The 27521-nt window shown below is 44.0% G+C and overlaps 1 protein-coding gene and 1 pseudogene across 1 annotated transcript in view; one reads left to right on the forward strand and one right to left on the reverse strand.

The window, feature by feature from the left end:
• On the reverse strand, positions 1-27188 carry LOC148113188 (uncharacterized; annotated as a pseudogene).
• ZCCHC24 (zinc finger CCHC-type containing 24) overlaps positions 1-27521 on the forward strand; it is a 153918-nt gene that overhangs the window by 97094 nt on the left and 29303 nt on the right. The window lies entirely within an intron of this gene.

Here is a 27521-nt window from a genome sequence, read left to right on the forward strand (position 1 = left end):
TTAATTCAGGCTATCTGGGATGTTGTGGGAATCTGCAATGCTGTGGGTTTGCTGAGGGATGGGGTCTCCAAAAGCTGCCAAGAACAGCTCTGCAATCTGACAAATACAAAGAAGAAGCAACTAAGATGGTTAAGGGCCCATACACAAAAACATATGAGGAATGGTTGCAGGGATTGGATATGGCTAGGAAGATCAAGAGGGACATACGTGGTGGTTCAGTGGCTAGGATGCTGAGCTTGTCGATCAAAAGGTTGGCAGTTCAGCGGTTCGAATCTCTAGTGCCGCGTAACAGAGTGAGCTCCTGTTACTTATCCCAGCTTCTGCCAACCTAGCAGTTCGAAAGCACATAAAAAATGCAAGTAGAAAAATAGGGACCATTTTTGGTGGGAAGGTAACAGTGTTCCATGCGCCTTTGGCATTAAGTCATGCCATCCACATGACCACAGAGACGTCTTCGGACAACGCTGGCTCTTGGCTTTGAAACGGAGATGAGCACCTCCCACTAGAGTCGGGAACGACTAGCACATATGTGTGAGGGGAACCTTTACCTTTACCTTTAAGAAGATCTAGAGGTGACATGATACAGTAGTCCAGTATTTGAGGGGATGTCACAAAGAAGAGGATGTTCTATTCTCCAAAGCATCTGAAGGCAAGACAAGAAACAATGGATGGAAACAGATCAAGGAGAGAAGCAATCTGGAATTAAGGAGAAACTTCCTAATAGTGAGGACAATTAGGCAGTGGAATGGCTTTCCTCCAGAAGTTGTGGGTGCTCCATCCCTGGAGGTTTTAAAGAAGAGACTGGACAGTCACTTGTCTAAAATGGTTTGGGTCTCCTGCTTGAGTAGAAGACCTCCGAGGTCCCTTCCAACTCTATTCTGATTGAGATGGATACATAGATGATGGATTATGCAACAACTCCTCACCTACTTTGACTGAGCAGATTGGACTTCTTAAGTCTTTGGGTCATGCAGGCTACATGACCAGGGAAATGTCATCAGACAACCCTGGTTCCCTCCGAAGAAATAGAGATGAGAACCGCAGTAGTGGTTTTCACTTACGTTTGCTACTGGTTCGGAACTGTGAGTGTGCACTCACGCGTGGAACTTTTGCGCATGCATGGCACTTCTGCGCACGTGCAGCACTTCTGTGCATGCATGGCACTTCTGCGCATGCGCAGAGCATCCGTGATGATGTCTGGATGGGGGGGGCAGAGCTCCTGCTGCCGCTGCTACCATTTCACACAAACCAGGACGAACCGGTAGAAAACCACCACTGGAGCACCGCCCCTAGAGTCGGAATCGACAGGACAGAGGAAACCTTTAGTTTTTGGGTGGGTTGGAAACACCAAGCTATAGGCTAGATGGGAAATTTAAAAGGCCAAAGAAAGCACTTTCGTATTAGACCGAGGAGCCCATTTGGATGTGACCATCCGATCACCATCCTCAATGTAAGTCCACAATGGAGCCCAAATTTTCTCTGGGATATTTGTTAAAGTGGGTTTTGCCCTATTTTATGTCCTTTCTTGCCACAGCTGTTAAGTGAATCATCACAATTGATAAGTTAGTAACCTGGTTGTTAAGTGAATCTGGCTTCCCCATTGACCTGGCTTGTCAGGTCACAAAAGACGATCACATGACCCCGGGATGTTGCAGCCATCATAAGTATGAGCCAGTTCCCAAGCAGCTGAACTTTGAACACATGATCATGGACAGGGGTGCTATTCAGCAGGTTCTGACAGGTTCTGGAGAACCGGTAGCAGAAATTTTGAGTAGTTCGGAGAACCGGCAAATATTATCTCTGGCTGGCCCCAGAGTGGGGTGGGAATGGAGATTTTGCAATATCCTTTCCCCAGGAGTGGGAGGGAATGGGGATTTTGCAGTATCCTTCCCCTGCCACGCCCACCAAGTCACACCATGCCCACCAAGCCACGCCCACAGAACCGCTGGTAAAAAAAAATTGAATTCCATCACTGATCATGGGCATGGTGGCGCAGCAGACTAAAGTACTGTTAACTAGCACCAGCTGCCTGCAATTACTGCAAGTTCGAATCTCACCAGGCTCAAGGTTGACTCAGCCTTCCATCCTTCCAAGGTGGGTAAAATGAGGACCCAGTTTGTTGGAGGCAAAATGCTGACTCTGTAGACCGCTTAGAGAGGGCTGTAAAAGCACTATGAAGCGGTATATAAGTCTAAGTGCTATTGCTATTACTAGACTATATGCACACTGAGCCACAAAGTTTGAAAGTCATGGTAGAAGCTTACTAGGGCCTGGCAAGCCAACTCCAAATACTTGTGTGAAAGAAACCAATGAAGCTAGCTGCATTTGTGATCACAGCTCAACTTGACACATCCTTCAGAGAGCTGCCACCAATTGGTTGTAAATACCAGACAGGAAACACTTCCCCGACCTAAACAGAGAAAGACAACATCTCATTTTCTAAAGCCAGCTGAGAGCAGCAGGGTCAAACAAAGCATCAAGATTGCAGGGAACGAAGCCCAGGATATGATTATTATCTTTGCTTGTTGTACTGTTTGCTTGGGTTAAAGTTTGTTTGTTTGTTTGTGTAATGCTAAGGGACAGGATGTGTCTGATGGAAGCATCTTCCATGAGAGTTTTTGGAATGACACTGTAGAACCACATTTCATTGTCTAAAGCTTGCCCCCTGCTTAGTTTTCTGGACTGAAAAAGAGGCAGCTGCTGCAGACATGAAGATCTCCAGAAAGTTGGACATGGACCAAAGCAGAAGACAAACCAACCTATTACTAGGGAAATAGAGCATAGAAATAATCCTTATTCTTGTAATTCATTCCACTAAGCATGCTACTCAGTCCTACAAGATAGTCCATTGCATTAACAGAAACTTGCAAGTATGAAAGTATCTCACTCATCTTTGACTTCTTCTTGTGAAAAAGATTCCTTCTGCAATGCTTCCTCCTCCTCCTCCTCCTCCTCCTCCTCCTCCTCCTCCTCCTCCCCCTCCTCAAAATCTCATTTATCAGACTCTTATCATGGTGCAGCTCTCATTCCTGTCTTCTAAGGTCATTTCCTCATGCCATTACAGGGATGTGTACAGTATGGCCCAAAGAATCAGGACTACACATTAAATTTCAGTTAAGCTAATTTATTGCTCTTGCTCATACACAAGAATCTAGTCAACTAATGCAATAAAAGTTAAGGAAATTCAAGAGAGATTGGACGTAGAAAGTTTGTGGCAATGCAATGACTCCAGGCTGATTTCTCTCTTGACTCCACCTTCAGGCTTTGCCTGTTCTTCTCCTACAGTATGGTGATTGCAAGCTATGGATCATATACAACCACAAAGATGTGGTAAGCATCCTTATGTTCTTCTTGCAGCTTCAGGAATAGAGCTACCATATTTATGAAATTCTGAACAAGAACCAGATCGCCATAAATCCTTTTGCTCTCATTTATTGGTCAACTGAAGTTTTTCAGGTCTGGTAGCCACCTTCTCTGAAGGACACAACAGTTTGTAAATATAGCAGCCAATCTCCAAAAAGGACTCTAGTTAGAAATATGAGAGACTGTCTAATTCAAAGATAGAGAAATGATACATACTATTTTTAATTTTTGCAGAATTGGTTACAGAATTGTTGCAGACATTTGTTGCACTTCTACTATTTATTTGTTTGTTTGTTTGTTTGTCAAACATGTACAAGATAGCAGGTATAAGTATGAACATAGACATGAACGAAGGAAATGAATACAAATAAATGGGGACAGTAGGACAGGGACAGTAGGCACGCTGGTGTGCTTATGCGTGCCCCCTTCATGGACCTTTTGGGAATGAGGTGAGGCCCATGGTAGACAGTTTGAGGTTGAAGCTGTGAAGGTTTGAGGCTGTAACAATGGATTCAGATAGAGCATTCCAGGCATTGACCACTCTGTTGCTGAAGTTGTATTTTCTGCAATCAAGTTTGGAGCGGTTTACCTTGAGTTTGTATCAATTGTTTGCCTGTGTATTGTGGTTGAAGCTGAAAAAGTTGTTGACAGGTAAGACATTGTAGCAGACAAATTTGTGTACTATGCTTAGATCAGACCGCAGGCGCCTCAGTTCCAGATTGTCCAAGGCCAAAATTTCAAGTCTGGTGGCATAAGGGATTCTATTGTGAGTAGAGGAGTGGGGTACTCTTCTCGTGAAATACCCGCTCAATTGTATTAATGTCCAATATACAGTGTGGATTCCAGGTAGATGAGCTGTATTCGAGAATTGGTCTGGCAAAGGTTTTGTATGCCTTAGTTAGCAGTACAATGTTACCGGAGAAGAAGCTTCTCAAAGATTAGGTTAACAACTCTTAATGCCTTTTTGGCAATGCTGTTACAGTGAGCTCTGGGGCTTACTAGTCTTTTCTTTATTTGAGGCTCTCCTTTAGTCTTGTTGGAAGAAAAATCAAGCCCAGTTCCAAGCTGGGAGAAAGACGCTGGAAATAAAATGGAGAGTGGCTGCAGGAAAGGAGATCTCTGTTTATTTGGTTTTCCGGAAACAACAGTGAAAGCAGCATGTTTCTGGGGTGGCTGCCCAAAATAGGGTTGGGATAGGTGGGCTTTTATACATTCGTTGAGGCCTCATGATTGAGATGCCTGTTCCTGTGTAAGTATGTGTGTGTTAATATTTTAATGGCTGTTGTCAGATTCCTATGGGGTCATGTAGGGGTCATGGCTGGTTGTATAGACAAAAGGGGAAATGAAGATCCTAGGTGTTTATCTGAGCTAATCTTGTCAGTTCTGGCTTGCCTAATTGTGTTGCTTATTTGGAATCTCTTTGCTTATGAATAGATTGGCCCAGGCTTTCTGAATGGATACAAAATCTCCATTCCAAAAACCCAGACTCTTCAAGCTTCTGGTTGAGGCTGTTTTCCTACGGCAGGAAGACTGGGGCTGCTTTCTGCCTCTATTAAGATTTTTCTCTGCCTCTTTTTAATACTAAGAATATAGAATATTTTAATCGGTGAGGCGGGGGAGCTTCCTATAGCTCCAAATACTTTTCCTACACAAAGCTCATGTCTATAATGACTGGAATACTCTCTTGTTTTATAATGAAGAGATGCCAAATTCTAGTTCCGTATAACATCCAGAGGACCTGCTATGTGTGAATAGTTTAGACCGGGGTGTCAAACTCGATTTCATTGAGGGCTGCATCAGGGTTGTATTTGACCTTGGAGGGCCAGGGTGGGCGTGGCCAGGGTGGGGCATGCCAGCATGAAGTCACTTGTGTCGGGGGCACCTGTGGCGGTGCGAGTGCTCTGCCAGCGAAACAGGCTCCCAAACTCCATTTTCAGCTGCAACAACCTCCTGTAATTTTCTGCCATTGAAACTAGAGCTTGGAGGGGGGGCATGCATGGCCCTTGCAAGCTCCATTTTCAGCTGGGACGGTGTCCTGCAACCCTCTGCCAGCACAAATGGAGCTTGCAAGGGCTGCACGTGGCCCTCCCGAGCTCCATTTTCACTGGCAGAGGCACCGAGGGCCGGTCCTTCGCTGTTTCCAGAGCGGCTCCATGGGCCAGATCTAAGCACCCCATGGGCCGGATCTAGCCCCCAGGCCTTGAGTTTGACACCCCTGGTTTAGACAGCTATTAGTGTAAATTTTCTACAGGCAGTCCTTGACTTATAACCATAATTGAGATCAGAATTTTGGTTGCAAAGCAAGGTGGTTATTATGGGATTCACTCCCAAATTTGAAAATTTTTTGGTGCTATGGTTATTAAGCAGATCGTTGCAGTTGTTAAGCGAATAATGCAGCCGTTAAGCAAATCTGGCTTTCCCCACTGACTTTGCTTGTTAGAAGCTGGCAGGGGAAGGTTAAAAATAATGATCACGTGACCCCAGGACAGTTCAACTGTCATAAGTACATGCCAGTTGTCCAAATTTTGATCACACAATGATAGGAATGCTCCAACAGTTGTAAGTGCAAAAACCGGTCATAAATCTTTTTCTCCCCATGTCGTAACTTTGAACCGTTGCTTAACAAATGGTTGTAAGTCAAGGACTACCTGTATTAGTAAACCACCCCGGTGAACAGATAGTATGCAACTGATCATCACGATGATGTTTGGAACCAATGTAAAAATGAGGAAATTAACAACGGCCATTCTAGAAGATGTTCGACCAAGCCACGGTGGTGCAGTGGTTAGAGTGCAGTACCGCAGGCTACTTCTGCTGATTGCCGGCTGCCTGCAATTTGGCAGTTCAAATCTCACCAGGCTCAAAGTTGACTCAACCTTCCAGCCTTCCGAGGTGGGTAAAATGAGGACTCAGATTGTTGGGGGCAAGAGGCTGACTCTGTAAACCACTTAGAGAGGGCTGTAAAAGCACTGTAAAGCGGTATATAAGTCTAAATGTGATTGCTATTGCTACAATTGCGATCCTGAGGCAAATTCCCCATGGCCAACTCGCCACGACCAACTTGTTGTGGCCATCTTGTCACCGGACAACTCACTCTCGCAGGGCAAGAGTTACACTAATATCAAAGAAATGGTGGAACAGAACAGTGGTGGGTTGCCCCCTGGTTCTATAGAACCAGTAGTAAAACCGACGGGAGGCTCTGCCCACTGACCCTAACATCAGCAGAAGTGATCTGTGCTAGTGATCCCGTTGCAAACCGGTAGTACGGGTAAGTAGAACCTACCCCTGGAACAGAATAATTAAAGAAAGGATACAAAAGGAGGGACAGAATTTAATGTAGAAGAGCCTGTAGTACAGTAGACTAAAGCACTGTTATTAACATCTGCTGCTTGCAATTACTGCAAGTTCAAATCTCACCAGGCTCAAGGTTGACTCAGCCTTCCATCCTTTCTAAGGTAGGTGAAATGAGGACCCAGATTGTGGGGGCAATAAGCTGACTTTGTATAAATATACATACAAAAGTATGAAGGCTATTGCTTAACGCTTTGTAAGCCGTCCTGAGTCTCCAGAGAAGGGTGGCATATAAATTAAAGCAAAAAAAAAAAAAAAAAGTTCATGGTAAAAATTAAAATCTTTTTTTTATTATTTATTTTAAATGATTAAATAGAATTGTTACATTGTCCTGCAGCAAGTTGTCCCGTGGCGAGTTGGCTACGCCGAGCTGTCCCGTAGGGTGTTGGCTGTAATAATTTGGCTGCGATGAGTTGGCCGTGGTGAGTTGGCCACATCAAGCTGGCTGCGGCAAGTTGTCCCATTTCCAAGCAGAGTCCTCCTAAGCATAACTTAATAAACTGCGAGGTACTTGTCAATATTCTTCCTGCCACCCCTTTTTTATTTATTTGTTTGTTTGTTTATTTACTTATTTATTTTGGTACTCCCTGGTAAACCCAGTGCGAACCTGAGGGCTCTCTTCCCCTGTCCAACAACCACTCAGAGTATTGTCGTTGAGCTTATAAAACCAGGGCATTAATAACAGTAAAAAATGAACGCTCTTATTATATTTCATGTCTTGTCTGCTTCGCCCATTTCCCTGTGAAAGGGATTCCAGTAAAATCATGTCTCCTTTCTTTAAAATTTGGCATTTATTTATTCCAGCAATACCATCTGCAAATATATATATATGTATATATATATATATGTTTTCTCAGGTTTTCGCGGGTGTTTGTATGTAGGTCTTTGGTTATTCGGGTCTTCTCCCACGTAAAATTGGAAGTGTCTTGGCGACGTTTCGACGAAGTCTCATTCGTCATCTTCAGGCTGGTGTTCTCGGCTTCGTGCTTCCAGGAGCAATGGAAATGAAAAGTGCTCCTGGAAGCACGAAGCACGAAGCCGAGAACACCAGCCTGAAGATGACGAATGAGACTTCGTCGAAACGTCGCCAAGACACTTCCAATTTTACGTGGGAGAAGACCCGAATAACCAAAGACCTACATATATATATATATATATATATAGAGAGAGAGAGAGAGAGAGAGAGAGAGAGAGAGAGAGAGAGACAGAGACAGAGACAGAGACAGAGAGACAGAGAGACAGACAGAGACAGAGACAGAGACAGAGACAGACAGAGAGAGAGAGAGTAGGGATGCAGTGGCTCAGTGGCTAAGACACTGAGCTTGTCAATTGACAAGCAGTTCAGCAATCAACAGTTCGGCAGCAATCAGCAGTTCAGCGGGTTTGAATCCCTAGTGCCGCATAACGGGGTGAGCTCCCGTTACTTGTCCCAGCTTCTGCCAACCTAGCAGTTCGAAAGCACGTAAAAAATGCAAGTAGAAAAATAGGGACCACCTTTGGTGGGAAGGTGACAGCGTTCCATGTGCCTTTGGCATTTAGTCATGCCGGCCACATGACCACAGAGACATCTTCGGACAGCGCTGGATCTTTGGCTTTGAAACGGAGATGAGCACTGCCCCCTAGAGTCGGGAACGACTAGCACGTATGTGCGAGGGGAACCTTTACCTTATGAATTTGTATCCAAATTTTTTTAGCATTCTTACAAAAATCCACCCTGCGTGATAAATTGCTCACTCACGCTTTTCACATTCCCAACACTGATTTGAAACCCCCTTGTACATTTTTGAAATTAATGTACTGCTTTAAAAAAAACCCTGATAACTCTTGTATTGATATAAATCTTTTTCCTTTGTCAAATGTAATGTAATCCTCAGAAGGAAAATTCTATAAAATGTTAGCGAAGAACGCTAAGATTAAGAACACATGGATTCTGTTTAAACTTTCTAAATTTTTCGTTTTCTCCCAACCGCAAAGCTAAAAAAGTTGGCTTCAAGATTTATATCCTACCTTTATTTGGGACAACTTGAGGCAGTAGTCATAAGACTCTGCCCTTCTATTAACCTCACAAGAAGAACACTGTGAGTTGTTTAAGTGGTTTAAGAAAAGATGGCCAGCCAAAAGTCACCCATCTTGACTGCCATGTCTAAGGAGAAGTAGAACTCACAGTCACCTAGTTTTCAGTCTAGTTGGCTTTTATAACTATTGCTTCAAACTGGATGGTTTGTTTCTATACTGATGATGTAACATCTGCAAGAAAACAACCAAGCTCAGAGAATGCCAATACTGCACAGTTCAACCTTGAAGTACAAATAGTCTCTTATATCAAGTATATTGATGATGTATTCACAACAAATATCAAACTAGTTTGCTATTGCCTACTATTATAGGAAGTTTTGGGACATGGTGGCTCAGTGGCTGAGATTCTGAGCTTGTTGATCGAAAGGTCGGCAGTTCAGCGGTTCGAATCCCTAGTGCCGCGTAACGGGGTGAGCTCCCGTTACTTGTCCCAGCTTCTGCCAACCTAGCAGTTCGAAAGCACATAAAAAATGCAAGTAGAAAAATAGGGACCACCTTTGGTGGGAAGGTAACAGCGTTCCATGTGCCTTTGGCGTTTAGTCATGCCGGCCACATGACGACGGAGACATCTTCGGACAGCGCTGGCTCTTCGGTTTTGAAACGGAGATGAACACCGTCCCCTAGAGTCAGGAACAACTAGCACACATGTGCGAGGGGAATCTTTACCTTTACCTTTTAGGTTATTTTGAACTTCTCAATTTAGTTATGCCCTGAGATTTCCTTATATTCTCCCATGAGTATTAAGGAGTTCTGACCTTGATTAGCCAGTTAAGTTTCAGCCATGAGCTTATAGAAATGGAGAAATGCTCCCTTGCCTCTAACGTGAGCGTGGTCTTTCTTGATAAGATTTGTGAAACACGGAAATGGGTTTTTCCCGAACTGCTGAAATCTCAAAGAAAACAGGAACCCTGTTGGATGCCAAGGTAAATTCAGAAATGGCAAAATCAAACCCTCTCAATCTCCATTTATCAAGACCAGAGACCATCTCAAGAAGATTAACAAATTAACAGAGTTGAAGGGGACCTTGTAGGTCATCTAGTCCAACCCCCCATCCAAGCAGGGGACCCTACACCTGTGATGGCAAACCTATGGCAAATATGCCACAGGTGGCATGCAGAGCCCTCCTTGCAGGCACACCAGCCATTGCCCTAGCCCAGCTCCACCGCGCATGCGTGTGTGCCTCCCACCAGCCAGGTGGTCTTCGGGTCTCTCTGCTGTGTATGCGCGGGGGTGGGTGGGGCCTTCCCCGATTTCTGCAGGTTCCCCCCCCCTCAGTCTGCCCTACCTTTTTACTCCATTTCTGCCACCTGCACCAATCTGGAAGCCACTAACCCGTGCCCCGTTTTGGGCCTGGAAAGCCTCCTGCACCAACCTGGAAGCCAAAACGGGGCATTGGGGGCTGGGGCACATGCACTGGGGATGTGCATGCAGTGGTGGGATTCAGCCAGTTCGCACCACTTTGGGAGAACCGGTGTTAACTTTCTGAGCAGTTTGGTGAACTGGTTGTTGCAAGAAATCAGTAGGAGAGAGAACCGGTTGTTAAATTACTTGAATCCCACCACTGTGCGCATGCATGCACAGAGTGGGGTGCATGCACGAGGGGTGCTCGCATTGCATTTTGGGGGTTTGGGCATGCGCGCGTGCATTCACGCTTTGGGCACTTGGCACCAAAAAGGTTAACCATCACTGCCCTACACCATTTCTGACAGATAGCAGTCCAGTCTCTTCTTGAAAGCTTCCAGTGATGAAGCTTCCACAACTTCTGAAGGCAACTTCTCTTCCCTGGGTTGATTGCTCTCACTGAATTGTATTACAGGTTTCTCTACTTTGGGTGGGTCCAGTGACAGACTTCTTAGTGGCACCTTCATTTATGGAACAGGCTTCCCGAGAAGGTCCCAAAATTTTTGACATTTCACTGAAGCAATTGAAGTACAGCATGGACCATGCATTTGGCTTATTAGGTTAATTTTATGGGCACTAAACTGCTTTAGTTCTGGGAGATTGGTTTTCACTGTTTATTTTTGGTTTTCATAGTTCCATAGTTCCAATAAAGACATTTGGCTTTATTGTGCCCCACCCAAAGTCCACCAGGGTGGGGATGGGTCATAAATATATTTTTTTTACATAAACAAATGATAAATATTTTATTAAGTCGCATCTGGCTACGGAGTAATAGATTGTGAGGAAAGCTGCAAAGGTTTACAGACAAATATCTGAAAAGTTCTAGCCAATGTTTAAAAGAGAAAAAGAAATTCTAGTTCGCACATTAAAAACAGAAAAGCAGACTAGATTTTTTAGGAATTTAGAAGGGTGGATTGAAGGGTGGAAATAGAAAAGAAAGCATATATTAATAGAAAATCGGGGCTGCTCGGATACCAATAGGGGAAATATTGGACAACAAAGGAGAGAGAATGGAGAGAGAAGTAGAGGGTAAGATAGGAGGGGAGAAGGAGAGAGAGGAACAGAAGAAAGGGAAAAGGAGAGGAAGAAAGGGAGGGGAAAAAAGAGTAGGAGAGAAGGTTAGAAAGGGGGGGAAGAAGGAAGGAGTGGGGAAAAGGAAGGGGAAGGAGAGAAGAGGAAGGAGAGGAGGAAAGAAGAAAGTAGAAAAGGATAGAAGACAGGGAAGGGAAAGAGAGAAGAAGAAGAAAAAGGATTGTTGTAAAATAAGGGAGAAGACAGGGTAAAAGAGCAACCCCGAATATAATTTAAAAAAAAATTCTTTAGAAAATATATGTACAGTATATGTGTGAGTAATTATGAATAAGTGAACGTACATTTACAATATGTTTATAAGAAATAAAATAAAAAACTTTTTTCAAAAAAAAGAAGAAGAAGGGTGGAGCTGGGCCTAACGTCCTTTCAGAAGATCTGGAATGATGCCAAGTGTTATGTCAGTTATAAACTATTTAACACTTCATCAATTCCACTGCCCCCCCCCCCATTTTTCCATGTTCATTTTTCAGAGAACAATTTCAGAAATTTACCAGATCTATCTATCTTTAATTTATTTCTGCAGTAAGCCAGAGGTGGAGAGGAAATAAGGAACACTTTCAAATGCCCTAATGTTTATCCTGGGCTGCAACAGGAAGGGAATTAATCATTTTTTTTTCTAAAATAGCAGAAAAGAAATATTGAACTTAAAAGCTATTGGCCAAACTTGCGAGAGAGCTCATAGTAAGGAAAATTAGAGTTTCTAGAATTTCGAAAGTTGCGTATTTTGGCAGCTGTTGAAAGCAGGAGGAATTGAAAAGTTGCCAAGATTTTTCTTAAAATTGCCCTCTGACTCATATGAGATGATTCATTTTAAGGTGGCAGATCCAGTTCATGTTATTCATGTACTACAGTGTTGAAATTGCAGAATGGATATCTAGACATATAAATTCCTTTATATAAATTGCATATATTCACCTATATAAATGTACATTTATATTCAATTAAGCCAATCCATTTACCCAATCTTTTAAACACACATCCATAGCATTTAGAGAAATGTTGATCTTTCAACAATGGCTACCACTGAGGACTTGTATACTGCCTGTATACTGCACGAGTCAAAAAGAGGGCTGTGAAAATATTTACAGACCCCTCGCATCCTGGACATAAACTGTTTCAACTCCTACCCTGAAAACGAGGCTATAGAGCATTGCACACCAGAACAACTAAACACAAGGACAGTTTTTCCCCGAACGCCATCACTCTGCTAAACAAATAATTCCCTCAACACTGTCAAACTATTCCCTAAGTCTGCATTACTATTAATCTTCTCATCGTTCCCTTCACTCATCTCCTCCCACTTATGACTGTATGACTGTAACTTTGCTGCTTGTATCCTTACGATTTATATTGATATTGATTGTTTCCTGATTGCTTATTTATACTTTATGACTATCATTAAGTGTTGTACCTTACGATTCTTGACGAACGTATCTTTTCTTTTATGTACACTGAGAGCATATGCACCAAGACAAATTCCTTGTGTGTCCAATCACACTTGGCCAATAAAGAATTCTATTCTATTCTATTCTATTCTATTCTATTCTATTCTATTCTATTCTATTCTATTCTATTCTATTCTATTCTATTCTATTCTATTCTATTCTATCTTGAGCAACTTCTAACTTTCCTGTTCAGTGAGGATCAATCATAAGGTACTGTCAACCACTGAACTAAATCTGAATTAAAGTTTAGGAACTAGAGGAGTCAATATTGGTTGCATTGAATACAAGTCCACTATGTAAAAAGGGTGCTGTAAGGGTGACATTTACAGCACTCTCTAAGCTGTTTAAAGAGTCAGCCTTTTGCCCAAAAACAATCCGGGTCCTCATTTTACTGACCTCAGAAGGATGGAAGGCTGAGTTTACTTTGATCCGGTCAGGATCGAACTCCAGGCAGTGGGCAGAGTCAGCCTGCAATACTGCATTCCAACCACTGTGCCACCACGGCTCTTATATTTACCTGCAAAGGGAGATTTTTAAACTCTTCGAGAAGTTATGAGCAAGTTTTTTTTTTTTAAAGAGATTTGTCTCATTCAAAACAAAACAAAACAAAACGAAATGAAAATCCTGATTGAACAAAGTGAGAACAATGTCAAATCTCTCCCCAGGCTTTGCTTTGGCAGTTGCTGTATGGCGAAAATTTGAGAATCCCTCTGATAGACAAACATTTATTTATTAATGGTATCTTTTTTTTCTTGCCAACCTAAATACTAATGAAATCATCTGATTTCTTTTGGGAGAAGGATGACGCAAAGTCACCGATCATTTTAGGAGACTGCAATATTTCAGACTTTGACCATCCTTGAGTTAATTGGAGGGCCTGGGATAGCACTGCGTGTTTAGTTGTGAACAACACAGCATCTTCTTAATTCCCAAACCAGTTAAAGAACTCACTACCAAGCTTTGAGGGAAGAACCCACTCTGGCTTATACAGGCTGTGGGTCCATCTCTCTGATGTTCATCCTAATAGTGTAGAGAAAAATATTGTCCATGGGTCAGATGAGATAAGTAGGGCAGAACTAATTCTTAATGCTTAGAAGCCAAGTATTCTCTCTCTCTCTCTCTCTCATATATCTATCTATCCATCATCTATCTATCTATCTATCTATCTATCTATCTATCTATCTACCTACCTACCTACCTACCTACCTACCTACCATCCATCCATCCATCCATCCATCCATCCATCCATCCATCTATCTATCTATCTATCTATCTATCTATCTATCTATCTATCTATCATCTATCACAGTGATGGCTAACTTTTTTGCTATTGCGTGCCAAAAGTAAGGGGCATGAGGGGGTCATGCACGTGCGTGCCCACACCCATAATTCAATGCCGCCCTGCCCCCGCGCACGCCCCCCCTCCCCGCGCGACCCCCGCTTTTGGCACACAATGGCAAAAAGGTTACCGGTGGGCTCGGAAGGCCTGTTTTTCGCCCTCCCCAGGCTCCAGAGTCTTTCTTGGAGCCTGGGGAGGGTGAAAACAGCCTTCCCCACTCTCCCAGAGGCCCTTCAGAGGCAGGAAATGGTCTGTTTCCTGACTTCTGGTGGGCCCGGAAGGCCCCAAAATCAGCTGGCCGGCATGCGCATGCTCACTGGAGCTGAGCTAGGGCAGCGCTCGCGTGCCCACAGATATGACTCTATGTGCCACCTGTGTCATGTGTGCCATAGGTTCTCTGTCACGGATCTATCATCTATCTTCTATCTATCATCTATCTATTATCTATGTATCATCTAGCTAGCTAGCTAGCTAGCTAGCTATCCCATCTATCATCATCCATCCATTATCTCTGTCTCTGTCTCTGTCTGTCTCTGTCTGTCTCTCTCCCTCTGAGATAAGCTGTATCAATGGCAGAGTTGAGAGGTGTATTTCCTAATTCCAAAATGAAATATGGCAACTCAAAAATCACAAGGGTGAGGAGTGGGGGAAAGAAGTTGTCCGTTTTCACTTTGTCTTCCCCCTATATTTTTGGCCTACAGCCAGAGATTTCACCATGGTTGTCTCTGCCATCTGGAAACCATCAATAGAAACAATAGAGTGCTAGGAATTGGAAGCGGTATCTCAAGTCCCCTGGGACTCCACTCCAGAAAACATGAGAACATAAACCATCGGACACCATGTGGTCCATTACTTCAAACTAACAAATCTATGTGCCTTCCTCTTTTCTGTTTTGCTTGGCACTACATGACCCTTTTCACAATGAAATGCAGCTGTTGGAGAAAGAGAGTCACTCGGGGTTTTTTTTTGTCTTTAACCTCTTCCGTGCCCTCTACGTTTCTCTCCACTACAATATTAAAAACGGCCTGTGACCCCCTAACATTCAACAATGATGTGAAATGGTCTAGCTCTGTTTATAACCCATTTCTGCTCTGGTTGGTTTCTCTAGAAAATGAATTGAACTTCCTTTTCTTTCTTTTTTCCTCCAACACCCTTTCCACAAACTGAACATATTAATTTTGAAAGCTATTTATCAGGAATGCTTCTGGTTTTGATAGGGGTCATGGACACATGATAACATTTGTCCAGAAGCTGTCTGGTGGAACAATGAAGGCTAGAACCTAGGAGGTCTCCATTACCATCCACCATCCTCTATGAACCTTGGCCCAAACCTTCTTTCTCAGCCAACTTCACCTAACAGGGCTGTTGTTGAAGTAAAAGGGAATCTTTATGTAAGTTATCTTCAATGTTTATTGCAGCAACTTTGTCCATCCTTCTTTAGACTCAGACTTTTTTTAAAAAAAAATTCAACTTAAATCGCTGCAAGGCCTATGAAGCCTGTTGGATAGAGACTGATGAAAAATACAATGTACAATAATATATTTATTCAGTATTGGTACATGTAGATAACTCTTTCTTTCTTTCTTTCTTTCTTTCTTTCTTTCTTTCTTTCTTTCTTTCTTTCTTTCTATCTTTCTATCTATATCTATCTACTATCAATCTATCAATTATCTTCCATCCATCCATCTATCTATTTATCTATCTATCATCTATCAATCTATCAATTATCTTCCATCCATCCATCCATCTATTTATCTATCTATCATCTATCTATCTATCAATTATCTATCATCCATTTATCCATCCATATCTATCTATCTATCTATCTATCTATCTATCTATCTATCTATCTATCTATCTATCTATCTATCTATCATCTACCTACCTACCTTTCTATCTCTACCCTCTATCTATCTGTCTGTCCGTCCGTCCGTCTGTCCATCTGTCTGTCTGTCTAACTGTCTATCATCTATCTATCATCTATCTACCAGTATCTGTCTGTCTGTCTGTCTATTATCTATCTATCTATCTATCTATCTATCTATCTATCTATCTATCTATCTATCTCTATTAAATGTTTATGCTGTCAATCTCCCTGATAAGGTGACTCTGGGTGGCTTATAGATCCTAAAAAAACTAACTAAAATTTAAAACTATGCAAAAAAAAAAAAAAGCCAAACCAAGAAACCAGAACCAACAGACGGATAACATCGGGATGAGATCTTCTTAGCCATCAACCATCTCCAGTGGTGAAGAGCCCCTCCCCAGGGCCCCGAACGATATAATCTTACCATAAATTCAAATCCCTTCCCTTCCTTCTTTAAATAACAAGCTTCTAACCCAAAGGGTCAGCAAGACACAGCTTGTGAGCCAGCTAAAATAACAGAAAAGGAATTTCCTCGATCAATATCAATTGACGGCACAAATCTGTCCCTCTAACCCTTAAAGACGTTCTCTTCACTTTCAGTACTTTTTGGCAGGGTTCATTCTGATTCTTTAAGGGGAGGGGAAAATATATGCAGGATTCTGGATTTCATAGGAAAGATGCTCTGTGTTCAAGATACAGTCCCGGAGTTGAGCATAATTAAGTGAGACAGGGCAACCAAAGGAAGCCAAAAGTTTTAAGAGGCAATCATGTAGCAGTTCAACATGAAAATAGTTGGCCAGAGACTGGCCTAGAAATAGCTCATCTCCGGAATTTATGTCTGCTTCATCCCTAGAGATTTTTAAGAAGAGATTGGACAGCCATCTGTCTGGAATGGTATAAGGTTGCGATGGCAAACCTATGGCATGCATGCCACGGGTGGCACACAGAGCCCTCTTTGCGGGCACATGAGCCATTGCCCACTCAGTTCCACCACGCACGGACCTCCCGCCGGCCAGCTAATTTTCGGCTCTCTGCCACATATGCGCGGGGGTGAGTGTGGCACATGTGGGAGACCCATGTGCATGTGCAGGGGGTGGGGGGTTGCGGGGAGATCAAGGGGGCGCAATAAGCCCCCCCCCCCCCCCCCGTGGGCCATATTTTGTCCCAGGAGGCTGCAGAGAGGCCTGCTAGATCCAAAACAGGCCGCCGGGGGTGTGTGTGTCACACGCACATTTGCAGGGGTACAGGGGGCCACGGGGGTCATACGTGCATGCACAGGGGAAGGGCATGCGGAGTGCATCACACACACATTGCATTATGGGTGCCGGCATGCACGCACGCACACACACACACACACACACACACACACACACACACTTTCGGCATGCAATGACAAAAAGATTAACCATCACTGGTATAAGGTCTCCTGCTCGAGCAGGGAGTTGGACTAGAAGACCTCCAAGATCCCTTCCAACTCTGTTATTCTTTAAACCCAAAGCAAGAACGGTGCCCCCAAAAGACAAGCATCTGGCAGGTTTTATTCCCCTAATCCAGTTAAAGGGCAGCACTTTAAGCTTTAAGGGCAGCACTTATTGTTTGGAGAGGACTTCAAAAGAGGGAGAGTTATTTTTCTTACAATTGTGATCAAGGAAAGGAGGGTTAACGTCTCCTTATTCTATTTGGCCAAGTCTTAAAACAACAGCCGCAAAAGCCTCCAGACAAGACCTTCATGGTAGTTTGCTCCTAAAAAAAAAAAAAACTCTGGGATTTCTGATCCAGAAGCTTGTACCATGTGGCCAAGGAGAAGTGGGGAGACCTCTGCCAGAGAAAGGGAAATTAGAATAATGTGGTTGCTCTTTTCTTTTCTTTGTAGGAAAAAAATCATTCAGCTTATTAATAAACAGGTGTGATTATTATGTGCTTCTTACTTGTGCGGTATGAGCATGTATACATGCAACCATAGTATTTTTTTAAAAAATAAATAAGGGAGAAAAACCAATTGCAGGAAGGTTGAATTCTGATGTGAAGAATTCACATAGTATGTACAGTGAGACCTTATGCACCGGAGACAAATTCTTTGTGTGTCTCCAATCACACTTGGCCAGAAAGAATTCTATTCTATTCTGTTCTGCATTCTGTTCTGTTCTGTTCTGTTCTATTCTGAATTCTGAATTCTATATTAGGTTCCGTTCCATTCCATTCCATTCCATTCCATTCCATTCCATTCCATTCTATTCTATTCTATTCTATTCTATTCTATTCTATTCTATTCTATTCTATTCTTCCTATTCCACTTCCCATACATTTAACAATTTCCTTTTTAAAAAAAAAAAACCATACTGAAATGTACAATTTATTGACTTTTAGAAGGGCTGCTCAACTCAGTGAGAATTTTTGGAATGGTTCAAGGATATCACACTGAAGAGTGCTAGAATTTTAGAATTTTTTATTGGCCAGGTGTGATTGGACACACAAGGAATTTGTCTTGGTGCATATGCTGTCAGTGTACATAAAAGAAAAGATACGTTCATCAAGAATCATGATGTACCCTATTAATGATAGTCATAGGGTACAAATAAGCAATCAGGAAACAATATCAATATAAATCGTAAGGATACTATTCTATTCTATTCTGCATTCTATTCTATTCTATTCTATTCTATTCTATTCTATTCTATTCTATTCTATTCTATTCCCACTTCGAGGTTTAAATCCATATAGAAAAGATGCCTTAAAATCTTATGTAATAAGAACTTGTTGGCTCTTGATTTTTGGTTCTTTTTGCTTTTTATATTATTTATTCAAGACTGATATTTATCGTACAATAAGAAGCGCAAGTGAAATGCAGATGTTTAGTTCAGTTCAATGGTCATTCTTGGGATGAATTTAGAGTTGGTTAAAAAAAAGAAGAAAATAGATGGTAAAACATATAAATATTCCAGATAAATGATAGCCCAATCTGTTAACTTAAACATATTAGGAGGGAAGTATAAACAGTGTGTATTACTGTTTTCCAAAAACACAATTGTTGAGCAATTTAAGATAATTGGACTGAGCAATTTTATGGGAACTGCCGAACTGCGTTTGTCTGGCTCACTCACTAATTTAACTCCAGTGTGTGCAAGTTTAATTTCATTTGTTTTATCCAGAAATCACTTCAAGTCTGTCAGCAATTCCAGAAATTGAATTAAGGTGTCCCCCCGCCCCCCCCCAAAATTCTATTCTATTCCATTCCTTTGTATTCCATTCCATTCTATTCTACTCCAATTTATCTTGAAAGACAAATAGTAAATCAAAGCAAAGCAGATCAAATAAACAAAAGATTACAGAATTATATCCATAGAACCAATTGTTAGTGTCGGAAACCGCTCTGCTTTCATTCTATTGTTTGTTCTCACTTCGTTCACCTAAATACTGTTAAAAAAATATACATCAGAGTTTGATGCCAGGGTTGATAATATTCTATGCCCTAGTAATATTCTTGTTGTTGTGTTCACATTGCTCTAGTTCCTACTTCTGATTTCGTCATTTTATTATACAGCCAATTGTGCAATTTTGTAATATGTACGATCTAGGGGTGGGTTCTACTTACCTTTACCACCGGTTCGCAATGGGATCGCATGCGCAGATCGCTGATGATGACATCCGGGACAGTGGGCGGGGCCTACCACCAGTTTTACTACCGGTTCTTGCGAACCGGTCCGAACCGAGGACAACCCACCACTGGTACGATCCCCTGCGCATATGAGGTGATTAAAATAATACATTAGAGGCATTTTGCTCATTAAAAAACAAACAAAACTCCAGATAGAAATGTTTCCGACTCTACTTCATACATAAATGTATGTGCATTTCTCCAGTGAGAAGGTGAATGCCTTCTGTTCCAAGAGATTAAACCAGTAATGTGTTCCACATACCTTCGCTACTGGTTCGGAACTGTGAGCGGGCACTTGCTTCGCTCGCACACGGTGCTTCTACGCATGCGCAGAACCTTCTGCGCATGCACAGAGCATCCGTAATGACATCCGGGTGGGTGGGCAGAGCCTCCCGCCACTGCCACTACCGGTTCACCCAAACTGGGGCGAACTAGTAGAAACTCACCACTGGGTTAAACCCACAATCAGTGCAAAAAAATGGGTAATGGGTAAAAAATCACTAATGGGTAAAAGTAAAAGATAAGGGTTCCCCTCACATATATGTGCTAGTTGCTCCCAACTCTAGGGAACATCTCAGTTTCAAAGCCGAAGAGCCAGTGCTGTCCAAAGACGTCTCTGTGGTCATGTGGCCGGCATGACTAAATGCCAAAGGCGTACAGAACACTGTTACCTTTCCACCAAAAGTGGCCCCTATTTTTTCTACTTGCCTTTTTTACATGCTTTCGAACTGCTAGGTTGGCAGAAGCTGGGACAAGTAATGGGGGCTCACCCCGTTATGCGGCACTAGGGATTCGAACCGCTGAACTGCCGGCCTTCCGATCGACAAGCTCAGTGTCTTAACCAATGAGCCACTGCATCCCTACTCTCTCCATCTCTCTTTCTCTTTCTCTTTCTCTTTCTCTTTCTCTCTCTCTCTCGCTCTCTCTCTCTCTCTCTCTCTCTCTCTCTCTGTCCCTCTCTCTCACTCTCTCTGTCTCTCTGTCTCTCTCTCTCTCTGTCTCCCTCACTAATGAGAAAAGTGAGCAAAAGAAGAACCCAGCCATGTTCTTTGTGTATAATATATTTATGTGGGGGAAAAGAGACAAATCAGAGTGTGAGACTCCGATACAAAGCTGAGATTTAAATCCTTGTTCCACTAAAAGCGGATGGTAGAGTTTTTCTACTAATTATTGGCAGTCCATGAACTCATCTGCACCTTTGGCTAACATCCGAGCGCAGCTGGACTATGTTCCTCTTGAAAAAAAAATTATTTCAGAACGATGTGGACTTCGCATCTATGTTTATTGTTTGTTCTCCCTTTTATGAGAGTCTTTGGGTTAAAAGGGGAAAAAAAAGAAGAAGTTTAACTCGAGGGGAAAATGTGATCCAGGGGTCTCGGTTGTCAGTTGTTTTCTTTGTTGCTTCCACTTACTCAAAGGAATGCATCGGAAGAGTAAACTGGGCATCTCCATTAGCAACTTCAGTCTATCATTCGTTCCTTTGTGGTCTTCTGTGCTCAACAACATTGAATTGCATCGAGCTGCTGAGTACGCCTCGGGAAGATGTTTTTAAAACAAACAAACATGAAATTGCTATTTGAGTCTCAGATTTTGGCATTGGGCTCTGGGTTCTTTTTTGGGGCGGACGGGAAGGGGGCAGGGGTGGGTTCTATTTACCTTTACCACCGGCAATGGGATCGTGTATGCGTGATCCGTTTGCTCGTTCGCGCACCTTGCTTCTGCGTATGCACAGATCGCCGATGACGACATCGGGGGCGGTGGGCGGGGCCTCCCACCAGTTTTACTACCGGTTCTTGCGAACTGGTCTGAACCGGGGGCAACCCACCATTGGAGAGGGGGAACTATGGAAGGATGAGTCATAGACCAAACCCTTGCAATCTTAGTCCATTTCAGTCTTTTGAAAGCATCCCAATTTTGCAGAACTTGATTAGATGACAGTCCAAAATGGGTAGGAAGCAACGCAGGTGACGAATTACCCATTTTTCTGGAGCGATGCCCAATAAGGTTAGTGGGCAACCAGAATGAGTGAGCAACCTACCAGGCTTTTCTTGAAAGTCCCTTTCTTCTCCTTATGGCACAACTGTAGGCACGTTGCATCTCTATCCTTGCAGTGTTATTTTTTTAATCCTTGTAAAATGTTAAAGCTACCAAAGTGCTACCTAACAGATAGGAAATTTATCTGCTAAATCAGCCAAATTGTGCATTATGAATAGTTGGCATTGTCTTTATTGGGCTGAGCTTCATATCCTGACTCATCCATGAAGCTGGCACAGAAGTATTGGACAAGTCATTCTAACGTAACAATTGAAGATGTAAAACGGTCTTAGAAGCTGTCCGTTTCTGATGGCTTTAAGGATACATCTTTCTAGCTTCTTCTTCCAGGTCTGTTTTCAGGAGGGAGAACTACTTATTACACTCCCATGCTTTCCCTGGGAAAGTGATGGCATGGATCATGACACTGGTGGCAAACTTAAGACTCCAAGTGGAGAGTGGGGGGGGAGGATTTGGCACAGTAAGGATATTTTCAAATTGAATGGAACATCCCCTTGGACAAACCTTCTAGGGTTGAGTTCTGAATGTGAAATTGTGCCGGAGGGTTGAGGCCCTAGATAGGAACAGAGGTGCCTAGATACAAAGGCAGCCTTAGCTGTGGAAGCTCACAATCCTAGTGGCAGGGTTGTTGTTGAGGGGGAAAGGAGGGGTTGTAGGTAAGTGAGTGAGAAGGAAGGGTGGGAGGGAGGGAGGGAGGAAAGAAAGGAAAGGAGGAGGAAGGGAGAGAAGGGAAGGGAAAGGAAGGGAAGGGAAGAAAGGAAAGAAAGGAGGAGGAAGGGAGAGAAGGGAAGGGAAGGGAAGAAGGAGGAGAAAGGGAGAGAGGGAGGGAGGGAAGGGAAGGTGGTTAATGGATAAAGAAGGAAAGGGAAGGGAGAGAAGGAAAGGAAAGGAAAAGAAAGGAAAGGAAAGGGGGAGGGAGGGAGGGAGGAAGAAAAGGAAGCAAGCAAGCAAGAAAAGTGGATGGAAGGGAAGGAGAGGGAGGGAAGAAAGGAAAGAAGGGATCAAGGAAAGGAAGGAAGGAAGAAGGGAAGGAGAGAGGGAGGAAGAAAAGGAAGAAAGGAAGAAAAGTGTAGGGAAGGAAGGAAAGGAGGAGGGAGGGAGGGAAGGAAAGGAAGGTAGGTGGAAGGAGGAAAGGAAAGGAAAAGAAAGGAAAGGAGGGAAGAGAAGGGAGGGAGGAAGAGAAAGAGGGAAGGAAGGAAGGAAGGAAGGAAGGGAAGGAGGGGATGGTGGGACAAAGCTACCCAAGGCTCAACCCATCCAAGACCGAGTGGCTGTGGTTTCCGACGTCCCGATATAGCCAGTTGACGCCATCACTGACTATTGGGGGCGAATCATTGGCCCCCACGGAGAGGGCTCGCAACTTGGGCGTCCTCCTGGATTCACGGCTGTCTTTAGAAGAGCACTTGACGGCCGTGACCGGGAGGATTTTTTATCAGGTCCGCCTGATTCACCAGTTGCGTCCCTTTCTGGATCGGGACTCGTTACGCACGGTCACTCATGCCCTCGTCACCTCCCGCCTGGACTATTGTAATGCTCTCTACATGGGGCTCCCCTTGAGGAGCACCCGGAGGCTCCAACTGGCGCAGAGTGCAGCCGCGCGGGTGGTAATGGGAGCGACATGGCGCTCCCATGTAACACCTCTCCTGCGCGAGCTGCACTGGCTCCCGGTGGTCTTCCGGGTGCGCTTCAAGGTTTTGGTTACCACCTTTAAAGCGCTCCATGGCTTAGGGCCTGGTTATTTACGGGACCGCCTACTACCACCAATAGCCTCCCACCGGCCAGTACGCTCTCATAGAGAGGGACTCCTCCGGGTGCCGTCAGCCAAACAGTGTCGACTGGTGGCCCCTAGGGGGAGAGCCTTCTCTGTGGGGGCACCTACCATCTGGAATGAGCTCCCCCCGGAGATACGGAGGATCCCGGATCTGCGTTCCTTCCGCCGTGCTGTGAAGACCTTTTTATTCCATCAAGCGGGCTTGGCCTGATCTCTTCCCTTTTTAAAATATGTAAATTTTAATCTGTTTTTAAATTATTGGGGTATTTTAATTTGTCTGGGCCAAAAAGTTTAATTTGATTTTATCGGGTTTTTAAATTTTGTGTATTTATGTATTTTATTGTTGGCTGTTCACCGCCCTGAGTCCTTCGGGAGTAGGGCGGTATACAAATCAAATAAAACCAAAACCAAACCAAACCAAGGAATTTCCATGCCATCAGGACTTGAACAGTCCTGGAGCAACAACTTCAACTTCTACCACATGTGTTTAGCAAGGAACAGAGGACTCACAACCCTCTGGCTCTTGATGACAGCATGGTTCCTAGTTGGGACAATGCAACAACTCCAAGTCTTTCTGGCCTTTGGAAAGAATAACTGAGACTGTATTCTACAAAATGTTTTGAATGAACTTTGGGAAAACCCAGCTACGGGGCGGGGGCAAGGTTGAAAACGGGCATCGTCTCCGCCACTCTGTAGTTTTGAATTTAGCCCAGTCTCTGTGACAAGTGGCAGCTCTCTTGGAGTTCAGCCTTCTCCCACCCGAAAACACGTACAGACCCAGGCCCACTCGGCAGGCCGAGACGCACAAAGCTAGCTCCTGTTTCAATAAATGCTGCCTTTGTTCCCATCGAATGCCAATGGGGCTCAAAGAATGGATGACATTTCTGTGTGGCACAGGAGGGGTGTCAACTCGGGGTGGAATAGGCGAGGAAAGAGAGGAGAAAAAGAATCCGTCTGTTGAGATTTCACCCTGACAAGGCCACCTTTGAAAGCTTGTCTACTCGGTGGCATCAAAACACTCCAAGCATTGTCTTGGCTATGTTCTCTTTCTCTCTCTTTCCCTCCTCCACAGCACACCTGTTCTTTCAGAGTTTTCCTGTGGAGACTTTTCAGACCACCACCTCCTCCTCCTCCTCTCTCTTCTTCTTTTTCTCCTCCTCCTCCTCCACCTTCCCTCCACGTCCTCCTCCTCCTCCTCTTTCTTCTTCTTTCTTCTCCTCCTCCTCCATCTTTCCTCCTCCTCCATCTTCCCTCCTCCTCCTCCTCCAACTTCCCTTTTCCTCCTCCTCCACCTTCCCTCCTCCTCCTCCATCTTCCCTCCTCCTTCTTTTTCTCTTCCTCCTCCTCCTCCTCTCTTCCTCTTTTTCTCCTCCTCCTCCTCCCTCTTCCTCTTTTTCTTCTCTTCCTCTACTACCACCTTCCCTTCTCCTCCGCATCCACCTTCTTCCATCTCCACCTTCCCTCCTCCTCCTCCATCTTCCCTCCTCCTCCTCCTCTCCTCCTCTTTCTTCTTCTTTCTTCTCCTCCTCCTCCACCTTTCTTCCTCCTCCATCTTCCCTCCTCCTCCTCCACCTTCCCTTTTCCTCCTCCTCCACCTTCCCTCCTCCTCCTCCATCTTTCCTCCTTCTTTTTCTTTTTCTTCTCCTCCTTTTTCTCCTCCTCCTCCTTCCTCTTCCTCTTTTTCTTCTCTTCCTCTACCACCATCTTCCCTTCTCCTCCTCCTCTTCTCCACCTTCCCTCCTCCTTCTCCTCCTCCACCTTCCCTCCACCACCTCCTCCTCTTTCTTCTTTCTCCTCCTCCTCCTCCACCTTTTCTCCTCCTCCAACTTTCCGCCTCCTCCTCCACCTTCCCTTCTTCTCCTCATCCACCATCCCTCCACCACCTCCTCCTCTTTCTTATTCTTCTTTCTTCTTCTCCTCCTCCACCTTTCCTCCTCCTCCACCTTCCTCCATCTCCACCTTCCCTCCTCCTCTTTCTTTTCTCCTCCTCCTCCCTCTTCCTCTTTTTCCTCTCCTCCTCCACCTTCCCTCCACCTCCACCTTCCCTCCTCCTCCTCCTCCTTCACCTTTCCTCCTCCTCCTCTTTCTTCTTCTTCTTTCTTCTCCTCCTCCTCCTCCACCTTCCCTCCTCCACCTTTCCTCCTCCTCCTCTTTCTTCTCCTTCTCCTCCTTCTCCTTCTAATTATGGAAGAGTAGAAGAAAGGAACAGCTGTGAGGAAGACCAAAATAACCCAGAGATGTAATCCTCAACCAAGGCCGGAAATGGAACAAAGGCTTAGGCCTGTTGGCTTCATTTATCAAAGGGATGGTATCAGTTAGACATGGCTCTTTGGGGGAATTGGTTTCTGAAAGAAAGTCGGCAGAAAGGGAAACTGGGCTTCCAAAAACAGGAGCAAGCGCTTGGGATTTGTGACACCACCTTCCCATTGGGCAGAAAGGCAGCTGCTAAATCGCGTTAGGGAGAGGTGGATTCTGTAGTCGAAAAAGTTTTATCAGTTCTTTTTGACACTAGTACTAAATGTGCAAAATTAGCTAATTGAATTCATTTTGGTTATTTCTGCCATATAAGAATGGAGTTTGGGGCTACTAGATATAGACTCCAGAACCTCAGATGGCCACTAGGTGGCAGGATATCAGAACCTTAACTAACCCCACAATTACCTCTGGAAGCTTGAGTTGACCTCAAATGACCTTTGGAAACTTAAAGATCCCAGAATTACCCCTGGAAGCTTGAGTTGACCTCAAATGACCTTTGGAAACTTAAAGACCCCAAAATTACCTCTGGAAGCTTGAGTTGACCTCAAATGACCTCTGTGACCTTATTTGACCCCAGTGTTATCCCTGGAAGCTTGAGTTATCCTCAAGAGACCCTTGAAACCTTAACTGACCCCAGAAGTACCCCTGAAAGTTTGAGTTGTGGCCACAATTACTCCTAGAAGCTTGTGTTGACCCTATAATGATACCTGGAATCTTTAGCTGATGCCATAAGACCAGGGGTGGGTTCTACTTACCTTTACTACCGGTTCGCAATGGGACCACGCACGCTTCTGCACATGCGCAGATCACCCATGATGATGTCGTGGTGGGTGGGCAGAGCCTCCCACCGGTTTTACTACCAGTTCTATAGAACCAGACCGAACCGGGAGCAACCCACCAGTGCATAAGACCCCCTGAGAACTTGAGTTGATGCCAGAAGTTGATGCCTGGAAAGTTTGTTTGTTTGTTTGTTTGTTTGTTTGTTTGTTTGTTTGTTTATTTATTTATTTATTTATTTATTTCATGTATTTATATGCCGCCCTTCTCCAGAAGGACTCAGGGCGGCGAACACAAGTTTAAAACATGTACAACAAAATCCCATTTTAAACCAAATTAACTAATAAATAATAAATAATAAAACCCAGAATCAGAGTCAGCCTTTTTGCTTGAACAGCCAAGTCTTCAGGTCCCGATGGAAGAAGCGGAGATCAGGAGCCGTCCGGAGCTCAGTAGGCAACTCATTCCAGAAGGTGGGAACACCCACAGAGAATGCCCTACCCCTGGGCGCCGTCAGATGACATTGGCTCGCTGTCAGAACCCTGAGGAGAGCAGCCCTATGTGAGCGAACAGGACAGTGAGAGGCAGGCAGGAGAAGGTCCTGCAAATATCCTGGACCTAAGTCATGTAGGGCCTTATAGGTGAGAACCAGCACCTTGAAGAGTTGGCAGAGCTGATCTTCCAGTGACTTTGCCCATTTCCTCTTGGTTAACTGGCTGAAACCTCTTGGACACATTTCTCATCTTTCACCATGTCTTTACCTTCCTCTTCGTCTTCATCTCTCAGAGCTCTTCCACAGAGCAGGGAGTTCCTCTGTATCGGAGTTTCTCAACCTTGGCAATTTTAAGCTTTGTGGACTTCAACTACCAGAATTCCCCAGCCATCTGGGAGCTGGAATACAGAATAACAAGAGTCTGAAGTGACCTTGGAGGTCTTCTAATGCAGCCCTTTGCTCAAGCAGGAGACTCCATCCTACTCAATTCTGGACAGATGGCTTTCCTATCTCTTTTTAAAAACTTGTGCAATCTCTCCTTGAAGACCTTCAGTGATGGAGCACCCACAAGTTTGGAAGGCAA

The sequence above is a fragment of the Pantherophis guttatus genome, chromosome 6, assembly GCF_059756535.1.
Source record: "Pantherophis guttatus breed Tessera chromosome 6, ASM5975653v1, whole genome shotgun sequence".
Classification (NCBI taxonomy): Eukaryota; Metazoa; Chordata; class Lepidosauria; order Squamata; family Colubridae; genus Pantherophis; species Pantherophis guttatus.